Raw genomic sequence first — 11,440 nt, forward strand, 5'->3', positions numbered from 1 at the left:
GAAGGGATGGTTTACATCAGGCTGGCCCATGGAGGAGGAAGGGATGGTTTACATCAGGCTGGCCCATGGAGGAGGAAGGGATGGTTTACATCAGGATGGCCCATGGAGGAGGAAGGGATGGTTTACATCAGGTTGGCCCATGGAGGAGGAAGGGATGGTTTACATCAGGTTGGCCCATGGAGGAGGAAGGGATGGTTTACATCAGGATGTCCCATAGGGGAGTGTCTTAACTGACTTAATGGATATGGGAAGACCCAGCCTGAAAGTGGGCCCACAATTCTTTGTAATAAAGTAGAGGAAGCTGGCTGGGTACTGAGCCTGAATGATTTTACTCTCCCTGTCCTCACTCCCTGCTCTTGACTGTGGATGGGATGTGGTCAGTTGTTCCTGATGCTTGCACATTACCACAGTGATGGACTGTGAGCTGAATAAACCCTTTCTCCCCTAAGTTGCTTTTTTATCAGGGTAACAGAAAGTGACTAGGTTACACACATCATCTTTTTTTCTTTTTTTGAAAGATTTATTTATTTATTTATTATATGTAAGTACACTATAGCTGTCTTCAGACACTCCAGAAGAGGGAGTCAGATCTTGTTACAGATGGTTATGAGCCACCATGTGGTTGCTGGGATTTGAACTCCGGACCTTCGGAAGAGCAGTCGGGTGCTCTTACCCACTGAGCCATCTCACCAGCCCCACACACATCATCTTAAGTCAAGGTGAGTTTTGTGGAATAAGGAACCACAGTTTATTTTTCCAAATAGGGAATCGAACTCAGGGTCTCTTGACTGTTAGGCAAGCAAGCACATTACCTCTGACCTGCATAAAAACTGAAGTCAGCTTTCTGAGTAGCTATCAAGTTACTGTGTCCCCAAGGCTCAGTTAAGGTCCTGTGGTTGGCCTTTTCCTTCCTTCCTCCCCCCCTCCCTCCCTTCTTTCATATGCATGTTGTCATTCTTTGCCCAAGAAAGTTAGCACTGCCCCAGGTTCCACAGGGGAAGAGAAGACCATGGGTGTCTATCTGTGTGTGGAAGTTCCTTGGCTCCACCCTGCCTATCTCGGTCCCTCTGTTGATTTGAATGTGTCCTTTTATGGTAGCCACCACAATGTGAGTTTTATAGCCAACTGTGGAGTGCACGAGTATTTCCAGCAAGTTATTCAAGCTGAGAGTGGCCTCGCAGCCCCCTGGTGGACTCATGGCTAGCCCCTAGGTTTGCACTGAAGTACAGCAGTCACTTTTCTTACCAACCTCCCCTGCTATTCTTCCCTCTGCTCCTATCTCTCCTGAAGACACCCACCTGGTGGGTTTCCTCCAGCTTTCTCATCCCACACACCTGATTCTCTCAGTGCCCCCCCCCCAATGCCTTGCTGCCAACTCATTGTATGGTAGTATCAATGCCCGTTGAAGCGAATGGTGATGGGGTCATTTCTGACAGCTCCCACAGCTGGGCCCTTACCTCTGTTAGTATCTTCTGATACCCCTGAACTTCTTGGGGATCATTGTGAGCCATGACTATGTTACTTATCTCTGCAACCCCCGTCTCCTGCACATCTTGGGGCTACTGAGGGAGACCATCAGTAAATATGAGGAATGCAATTAGGTGTGTGCTGAGAGGCCTGGCTTTAGGCTTTCCTCTTCTGTGGTACCACACCAGTGGTGCCTGCATTGCATCTTAGGTCGCTTTGCACAAAGGCTCCTTCACTGACTTTATTGGGAAGGAGTTGACAGCTCCTAGGATGAGTGCCTCCCTCCCCCAGCCAAAAGGAGGTAGCGTGATTTGTTGTGAGAAGCCCTCGAACGCAATTCACCTGGATGTGGTCCCTCTGAATAGAACCTTGCTTTGGTTTTTCCCCTTCTCAACATGGTTGCTATGGGGAGAGGTTGTGCTTTTGGCCAAATAGGGGAAAGGCTGGGAGGAATGAGGAGACGAAAACAAGACCTTGCCTGGCACAGGAAGATCTTCTGAGCTCTGGGTGGGTTTCAGCAGCTGTGGGAAGCAGGCCTGACACCTTTCATATTGCATGGAGAATACTTTGTCTGAATCAGTAAGAGGTGGCCAAGAATTTTGCTGTACTTTCAAACATGAGGGGCAGCAAGGAGAATGTCACTTGGCTGGCCAAATGTTAGATATTCTGAAGCATTTTAATTATTCATGTGTCCCTGGTATTGTAAGAAGCCTTTGGGGACCAGGGCCCATATTTTCAGTTACAAGATGCATCCCATGTATGCTCTCCCTCAGACTCCTAAATGAGATGCTATACCATTGGTGTGTTTTCCTGAAATGGGGGTAAACAAGGGAGGACCTGAGAGATGGGTTTCTCTGGAATATTTCTAACCAAGACACCTATGAACTACAGCATAGGGGGATTTTGCTTATGGGTGAAATCACAGGCTTTTGACCAAAAGGAGAATCCTGAAGCAGGGGATGAGGAAAGAGTGGTTCCTGGAACTCCCCAGACACGCGGAGGATGGGATGAAGGAGATCTCTAGAGGCACACGATTTATGCTGTTGGTTATAACCACGGTGTGAATGGAGGCTTAAATACCCCATCCATTGAGAGAGATTCATTTGAAACTGTCCTGTGAACTATATGCTCATTCAGTTCAGATCCACGTTGCTGAAAGCACTTTGTAAGCTATAGTTTCCAGCACACAGTAGAAAGTGACGTCACTGTGGTTGTTTGGTGGGTGAACACACAATTCATAGAGATGGAGATAACGTCATCAGAAGCATTCACACAGTACGGAAAAATCCTTTTGGGCTTCTGGTCCTCTAGCTTCCGAATGTAGCCAAGGATGACCTGGAATCCCTGGTCCTTCTGCCTCCACGCTCCAAGCATTGGGTTTTATTTGGTGCTGTGATTTAAGCCCCGGGCATCATGTATGCTCAGCAAACCCTTTACACCGAGCTACTCTCTCAGGTATGAAATAAGAAAGAGAAAACCCTGGGCTGGAGAGATGACTCAGCGGTTAAGAGCACTGACTGCTCTTCCAAAGGTTCAATTCCCAGCAACTACATGGTAGCTCACAACTATCTGTAATGGAGTCTGATGTCCTCTCTTCTTGTGTGTCTGAAGACAGCTACAGTGTACTCATATAAATAAAATAAATCTTTAGAAAGAAAGAAAGAAAGAAAGAAAGAAAGAAAGAAAGGAAGGAAGGAAGAAAGAAAGGAAGGAAGAGAGAAAGAAAAAACCTTGTCCATTCATAAAGTAAACTTGAAAAGATGGCAAGTAGTTAAGAAAATGAATCATTAGAAATCCTTCCTTAAAGGTTGCCAGTAACTGAATTTTAAGTAACAAGCCATAGGCCGTGGAGTAACTTCTAGTTCTGTTTTGAAGCAATCACCTTGCCCTTGCTATCCTGTTTTCCTTGACTGTTCTGCTCAGTGCTCAAGGGCTCAGGGTCTTGTAGAAAGATCAGCAAGGTTTTTGAAGGAGATGAGCCATGTTAGAGACCCAAGGAAGAGGTGCTGTATCAAAGTGCTAAGTCTTGGGTCCTTGCCTGCCTCTCATGGGCTGAGAAAATGGTTCTCCTTCCTGGAATTCAAAGCTTTGTAAGCAGATGTTTCAAAGAAAAAGTGTGACATGTCCAAAAGCATCTGAGAAACACAACAAAGGGCTTTGCAATGCGGAGTTTGTGGTCGCTGTGGCATGTATGGAAGCCCCAGAGTGTCCCTGGTGGGGTAGGAGTGTGAACCTTCCTGAGGGCGACTGGGTAACTCTGTATGTCAAATCTGTGATTGTTCCTGCTCTACGGAGAAGACATTCTACTTCTAGGAATATATCCAATAAACTATTATGTCTGTGCAAAAGAAATAGCTGCAAGGATATGCTATTTATAACTGTAGCACTTAGAGCCACATAAATATCCAGTTACTGAAGATTGACTCTGTGCGTGTGTGTGTGTGTGTGTGCGCGCGTGCGTGCGTGTGTGTGTGTGTGTGTGTGTGTGTGTGTGTGTGTGTGCATGTGCTCATCCATGTGTAGATGGAAGCCAGAGGTCAATGGCAGGTGTTTTCTTGAGTTGCCGTCTCTATCTATCTATCTATCTATCTATCTATCTATCTATCTATCTATCTTCATCATCGTTTATCTATATATCAATCATCTATCTATCATCCATCTATCTATCTGAGACAGAATCTCACTGACTAGGTTATACTGGCAGATCAGCAAGGGCTAGGGATCCTCCTGTCTGTGCCCAGTGTTGCTGTGGTCAGCTTCCCACGTGAGTGCTGAGGGTTTGAACCCAGGTCCTCCTGCTAACACGAAAAGCACTTTATCAACTGGCCTCTGCACCAGTTTACTGTTTAAATAGTGACATATGTGTCCGATGGAATACTGTATGGTTAGAATGATTTTAGAACAATATTTAATATCTGAAAAGATGACTATCTATTTTAATAAAATATATAGATGCTCATATCGTTTTATAATTTTGTTATGGCGTCTGGTTTGGCTTGATTTTGTTTCATAGATAGGCTCATACGCTGTTGCCCATGCTAGCTTGGAATTCACAATGTAACCCAGACTGGAGTTGAACTTGGTGTTCTTCATTTTTCACCTCACCTCCCCCAAGTGCTGGATTATAAGCTCAAACTGCTACATCCTATTTATTTTGCTTATAGGTTGACTTTTAAGTGAGGAATTTTACATATGTATATGTCCTTTTAAATAAAAGGACTGGTGGAGGAGCCAGCGGGATGTCTCAGTGGCTAAGGACACTTGCCAGCTAAGGACACTTGCCTCTGGAGCCTGAAGACTGAATTGAATGGTGGAAGGTGGTGAGTGGCCCTGTCCCTGCACATGACACAAGCCCACACACAGTAATAATAAAAGAATTCCTGGGGGTTGGGGGGCTGCAAGAACAACCACAGAAAGTACTGCACCGTAGCTGGCTGCCGGGTTTCGGAGGGAATTTTCTTCTTTGTACTTGTGTGTTTAAATTTTTTTCTCTACAATAAATGTGTCACTTACATAATAAGGAGAAAAGTTACTTTAAAACAACATCAACCTTTTGATGTGCATAAATTTAGAGTCTGAGTTGATAGGGCGCTGTAACTATGGGAGATCACGATGAGCCAGGAAGGGCAGGGCTGCTTCTGAGTCTCTCAATTTACCTGAGAAAAATATCTCAATCTGTCACATCCATCAATCTCTGAAAAAAAATTTTTTTATTCCAGAGAATCATGAAGCCAAATTTTACAGTGAGCTATTTCCTGGCATTCACAGTGTTAAGGCACTTACCAGATATGCTCATCTGTCTGGCTTAAAAAAAAAAAAAAAAAAGTCCCTTTTCCAGAAATTGCCCTTTTCTTTCCAAAAATTTTAGTGTAGGAGTTCTAATCAGAACGCTGCTTCCATTTCAGCCAGAGCAGGCTCTCACTGTCTCTCAATAAAGGGGGGATCCTCCAGCACCCCAGGCTCAGGCTCCTCCCACCCACTTGACAGGTGCCTCCCACTTCAGAAGCCCCTGTCTCCCACTCCAGAGACAGAGCTGGGGGCTCTTGGGGCTCTCATCTCTCCTGATTGGGAAGTTAACTGCTGCCCTAGTACAGTTCTTAGAGTGGAGAGATGGCCTGACTGACTCTACCCCCTCCCCGAGGATCTTTGTACATCTGCTGACTGAGGCAGATCTGGGGGGATTGGGGGCCCTCCTAGTACCCCTCAGCAAAACAGCCACAAACACCATCCTACAAGCCCTTTCCTTGTAGCCGCTTCACACGGATCTCTCCTCCGAGCTTCCTTGAAAGAGAAGAGTCCCTTTAGCTAACACACTTTTTTTTTTTTTTTAGCTAACACACTATTATTTTCCAGGGACAAAATCTGTTTGCCAACAAGAGCTGCCATTCCACTTCTGGTTTTCTCCCCACTGCCTGCTTGTTCCTTCCCGGGACTGACCATTGGCCACTTTCTATTCTTCTTAGGTTGTGTCTTATTTTTCCATGCAGCCTGCTAAGTTCTTGCTGTTTCTAAAACGTTGCTCCTTGGAGTGGCTCTGCTTCGTGACAGTCCAAGGGCTCTCCCGGCTTAGCTCTCTCTGCTTAGCTCAGGCTAAAAGGCTGGGGACTCTTTTTCCTTCCTTCCTTCCTTCCTTCCTTTCTTTCTTTCTTTCTTTCTTTCTTTCTTTCTTTCTTTCTTTCTTTCTTTCTTTCTTTCTTTCTTTTTATTTTTTGTGAGGGTCTCAGAGGAAGATCCTTGGCTTGGGAGAAGCACAGTCTCCTAAGTGGAATTGTCATTTGTTCTTGAGAAAGGAGACCCAGCTATCAGTGGCTATGTGTCCTCTACAAAGTGATGGGCTCTTCCCAGGAGAGGGGCAAGTCTGCTCCGCAGGAGTGAGTCAGAAAAATGACAGCACAGAATGGAAAATTCCTTCCCTTCAGGAGCACCTTGGAGCATGCCTGTCTGGTCTCCAGCCAAGCTCTGGATCTGGTCTGGCACACCCTGTGCTCCTTGTGGGTGGCCATCGCTCCAGCCTCTTAAAGCTAGAACAATCCCAATTTTCTTCATTGAAATCTATTGTTATTATTAAAGCAAAACTCTGAGAAGTATGCACCAACACACCCTTTGGTTTCGAGGACAGATCGTTCAGGCTTTTATGGAGGGGAATTGAGCAAAAAACTTCTAGAAGCGTCCATGAGTTTATCCCAGAAATTCTATACTAGAGTTTTCCCCGAAGACTTAATCCTAGAATACACAACAAGGCGCACACCTAGTTAATTTGTTGCGGCTTCTCCTTTCGGCACTCTACATTAGAAACAACCTAAATCCTCACCTAAGGAGACTGGTTGGACAAACCGTATAGCTTCATACAACCAAGAGTGGTGCTACTGTAGAAGTGAATGTGAGGAAGGGGTCACCAAACGGAGCTGATTTCCAGAGTAGAGCTGAAGAAGCAAGATGGGAAAGAGTGTGTGCAGCTGCTGTTGTAGCAGAACTAAGAAGATATTAACTGGACGGCTATCTTAGTGGTAAAAGCCTAATGATCTGATTCAGTCCCCAGACCCACAGTAGGAGGTGAGAGCTGAGTCCTGCAAGTGTCCCTCTGACTTCCATATGCACACTGTGGCATACACATATACACACACATAAACAAACAAGTGTTAAAACACCTCTTAGATATGTATTTCTTCACTCCCTGCCCCCCAGGGATGACTAGTAAAAATGACTGCCTCCAGAGCATCAGGGCACAGACTAAGACTTTTCTGAATGTACCTTTTGACTTGTAGGTATTTTGAATACACACACATACACACACACACACACACACACACACACGCACGAGAGAGAGAGAGAGAGAGAGAGAGAGAGAGAGAGAGAGAGAGAGAGAGAGACTTGGTTACATCTTGGACCACAGTGCCAGCTGTGATGGTCTGGGGACATCAGGGGCATTTGTGCATAGCCAGGCGTTGGCTCTACTATAGAGTGAGTGTGGCCGATCACTGTGACTATGTACAGGGTCATCCTTCTTCTTAGGAGCTGTATGCAGGGAGGGGAGGGGTGTCTAGGGGTGAAGATTTGGGAGTCTTGTTCACTTTCACATAACTCAGAGGAAACAAAGAATGGAGAAATATGGAACCCAAATATAAAAGGGGCTGCCATCGTTTGAGTCTGTTCAATGTCTTTCAGTTTATATGTTTAATACCTCCCTCCCTCTCTCTCTCCTTCTTTCCCTCCCTCCCTCCCTTCTTTCTTTCCTCCCTTCCTTCCTGAAATGGCTTCATTCACCCTATTCGAGTGTTTTCTGATGAGCTAATGTCCCCAGACTTTTGGTTGTTGTTGGTTTGGTTTTGTTTTGTTTTTGGCCACTCTTTATTTTGAGACAGAGCTTCTCTAAGTTATCCAGGGTGACCTTGACCCTGCTTGTAGCCCACTCAGTCCTTGATGTAGATTTTTTGCCATGTTCCCCTCAGTCCCTGATGTAGTTGGGATTACAGGTCTATACCACCATGACCCTCCTATTTAAAAGTTTTCTTTATGAAATCTGGAGAAGCTTAGCATGGTGATGTATTTCTGTAATCCAAGCATTTAGGAATCTCAAGTTTGAAGCCAGACTGAATTACACAGTTGAAACCCCATGGCAAAAATAAACCAATAGGAGCCAGTAAGATAGCTCAGCAGGTAAAGGTGGCTTGGTGCCAAGCCTAACGTCTTGATCAAGTACCGTCCCCGAGACCTATGTGGTGGAAGGTAAGAGCGGATTCCTGCAAGCTGTCCTCTGACTTAGACTCTCACACACATACACTAAAACATTAACAAAAAGTCAGGGAAGGGCAGGGAGTATGGTTCTGTGGGTCTCATTCCACCCTTCAAAAGTCAAAGCAGGGGTTAGAGGTCTGAATAAAGGAGTGGCACCTCTGATGTAGAGGCCTCGCCTCCAGTCAAGCAGTACGCACTGCCATGCAGAGGGTGCAGGGGTGAAGGGTGAAGAGCTTTGCCTGTTCCCCAGACAGACTCACGAGCTCTGGCTACCAGTGCTCACTGGAATATGGGCCCCACGAAGCAGGGCTGCTTCCTGTCCCCTCCATTCTCTTCTAAGTCAGCAGTGCAGTACAAAGCCTCCCACAGTGGGTGCTCACGGAGAACAACTGGGTCAAATGAAGCATCTCAGGGCTGAGCCTCCACATCTGGCCTCTGAGCAGTTCATCTTCACAGCCTCTTAGTCGGAGATTAGGAGCAGTTCTTATTGCTTTTTCTACATTCAGACCTTGGGCAGCTCCAGACAGTTTGTACCCAATCTCTAGTCTCTCCACAGCGCTCTTTCTGGTAGCGGGGCTTTGTTTCTGAAGTGCCAGTTTGCTCAATGAAATCAATGTCTTGCTTTTTTTTTCTCTACTCGTGAAGTTAGTTTATAGCCTGGTGAATAATCTTTTCATGTCTTTTTCTGGTTGCAAGCTTTGGATGTTTATGTTTTTCTGACGGGTTTGTAAACACAGTGTGTTGTGCTGTTTCCATGAATATTTTACATACATTTTTAACATGACCCACTTCCTGGAAAGGAACTAACTTCTAAGACTCTGTGAACCAAGAGAGCAAAGAGGGCCAGGTATGGTGGCACATGACTGTTCTGCCAGCACCTGGGAGGCTGGGGCAGAAATATCACAAGTTCAAGTCCGGTCATATATAGTCCTACATAGCTGCACAGCAAGGTCTTGTCTCAGAAAAACAGACAGACCAACAGACAGACAGACAGACAGACAGACAGACAGACACATAATAAAGGAAAAGGCAACGATAGGAGTTGAATGTGTGTGCTGAATGTGGGCTGAGGTCCAGCTATGCAGTGTCCATCCTTTATCGAACCCCCACTTATCCTGAGGGTGAAAACTGGAGAGAGGGGGCACCTCATAGATCTTGTGGTCCAGCCCTTTCCTCTGTGCTGGCAAGGCAGCTGAGTTGCAGAGACCTCTGTTGAGTCATCACAGGTCCATTGACAGGATTAGGGCAACTGCCAGAGCCATTGTGATCCAAATCTGTTGTTATCAATCCTAGACCTCCTCTCTTCTGCCTTTTTTTTCTCCCATGAATATGTGATTAGGTCAACACGATTCAGAGAAACATGGAAGGGGCCACGGCTGACTTTCTATTGCTGGCAGCTCTGGGATGAAGTTATTATTAACCAAATGAGTGTTATGAAGCCCCAGCAGGTCAGGCTTCCGGCCTTGCAGGTGACCTGGGGAGCCCACTCACTGGGGAGCCCACTCACTGGGGAGCCCACTCACTATCCCTAGGCCCAAGGGTCAGATTCTGAGCGTGGCTGATGGTTCTCCCAGACCCTTCTGGAAAGGCCTCTAAAGAATTTGCTTTGTTAGTTGGGCGTGGTGGCGCATGCCCTTAATCCCAGCACTGTGAGGCAGAGGCAGGAGGATCTCTGAGTTCAAGGCCAGCCCCAGTTCTAAGATAGCTAGGACTATAGAGAGAAAACCTGTCTTGAAAAACAAACGACAAACAAAACAAAACAAAGATTTTTGTTTTGTGGGCACTCATCTTAGTGGCCTGGCAAATGCTTTTTGAAAAATAATTGGATCAATTACATATTTGAATTTATCTGCTTCCGTTTTCTTGGTTCAAGAATCATCATTGCTATGAGAATGAAAGAACATCTTTCAGAACCTGATAATGCTTTTTTTTTTTTTTTAATTTTAAGGAGGCAGAGTCCAATACAGGTGTGTCTTGAGTCAGATTCCTGTGAGATCCAGGTACAAGAGATTCACTAAGGCAGAGCTTCCAGAAGCCTATGAGGGCACTGAAGCAGGCACAGGGGGAAAGAAGCCTTGCTTGGACACCATCTTGAAGTCCTGATCTTAGCTGCTCCCAGGAAAGCACAAACTACCCCTCAGGGTTCATTCCCACCTGGTTTGAAGATATGGACTGTGGACAGCAAGCTAGTCTAAGGCTGTGAAGTCAGTCAACTGCAGGGATCCTATTGACAGGGGCCAGGAAGAAGCAGAGCTCGGAGAGATACAGTGCTCAGCATCATTTGCTTATCAAGAATCTCCTTCTATTTCTTTTCTTTCTAAAGATTCATTTATTTTATGTATGTGAGTGCACTGTGGCTGGACAGATGGTTATGAGGCCTCATGTGGTTGCTGGGAATTGAATTTTTAGAACCTCTGCTGGCTCCAGTCAGCCCCGCTCACTCTGGTTGGCCCTGCTTGCTCAGGTTAACTCTGCTCGCTCAGTCCCTGCTTGCTCCAGCCCAAAGATTTATTTATTATTATACATAAGTATACTGTAGCTGACTTCAGATGCACCAGAAGAGAGTGTCAGATCTCATTATGGGTGATTGTGAACTACCATGTGGTTGCTGAGATTTGAACTCAGGACCTTCAGAAGAGCAGTCAGTGCCCTTACCTACTGAGCCATCTCTCCAGCCTGCCTTCTATTTCTAATTTCTAGAAAATACTACCAATATATTGTTTATTGATCACCATAAAAATAGCCCAAAAGTCAGGCTGGTGAGATGGCTCAGTGGGTAAGAGCACCCGACTGCTCTTCTGAAGGTCCGGAGTTCAAATCCCAGCAACCACATGGTGGCTCATAACCATCTGTACAGCCACAGTGCAAGATCTGATGCCCTCTTCTGGAGTGTCTGAAGACAGCTACACTGTACTTACATATAATAAATAAATAAATCTTTAAAAAAAATAGCCCAAAAGTTTGCATTTATTCTCTTCATTGGCTTCTGTGGACCATGAAGCCAATGGTTTAGCCTTTCACAAGCTTGTGGGCAAGCTGCTGGCTGGCTCTTCAGGCTCTTCTTCCAAGTTCAGTGCCTGCTGTTGGCAGGAAGTCTCTGCCATCTCAGCCCTTCCCTGGGCTGCCATGAGAAAGACACACACACACACACATACACACATACACACATACACACACATACACACATACACATACACATACACACATACACACACATACACACACATACACACACACA

General features: G+C 45.7%; 2 protein-coding genes across 3 annotated transcripts in view; one reads left to right on the forward strand and one right to left on the reverse strand.

Moving 5' to 3' along the window:
* Ngef (neuronal guanine nucleotide exchange factor) overlaps nucleotides 1-11,440 on the reverse strand; it is a 98,289-nt gene that overhangs the window by 40,586 nt on the left and 46,263 nt on the right. The window lies entirely within an intron of this gene.
* Nucleotides 1-11,440, forward strand: part of Neu2 (neuraminidase 2) — an 85,765-nt gene that overhangs the window by 6,002 nt on the left and 68,323 nt on the right. The window contains exon 1 of one of the 2 annotated variants that reach the window (XM_029538752.1): nucleotides 4,776-4,787. The exons of the other annotated variant lie outside the window; for it this stretch is intronic. The gene's annotated coding sequence lies outside the window, so the exon portion shown is untranslated. Of the gene's footprint in view, nucleotides 1-4,775; nucleotides 4,788-11,440 lie in introns of those variants that run through there. 2 annotated transcript variants of the gene reach the window in all.

Source organism: Mus pahari, chromosome 5 (assembly GCF_900095145.1).
Source record: "Mus pahari chromosome 5, PAHARI_EIJ_v1.1, whole genome shotgun sequence".
In the NCBI taxonomy this organism is placed as follows: domain Eukaryota; kingdom Metazoa; phylum Chordata; class Mammalia; order Rodentia; family Muridae; genus Mus; species Mus pahari.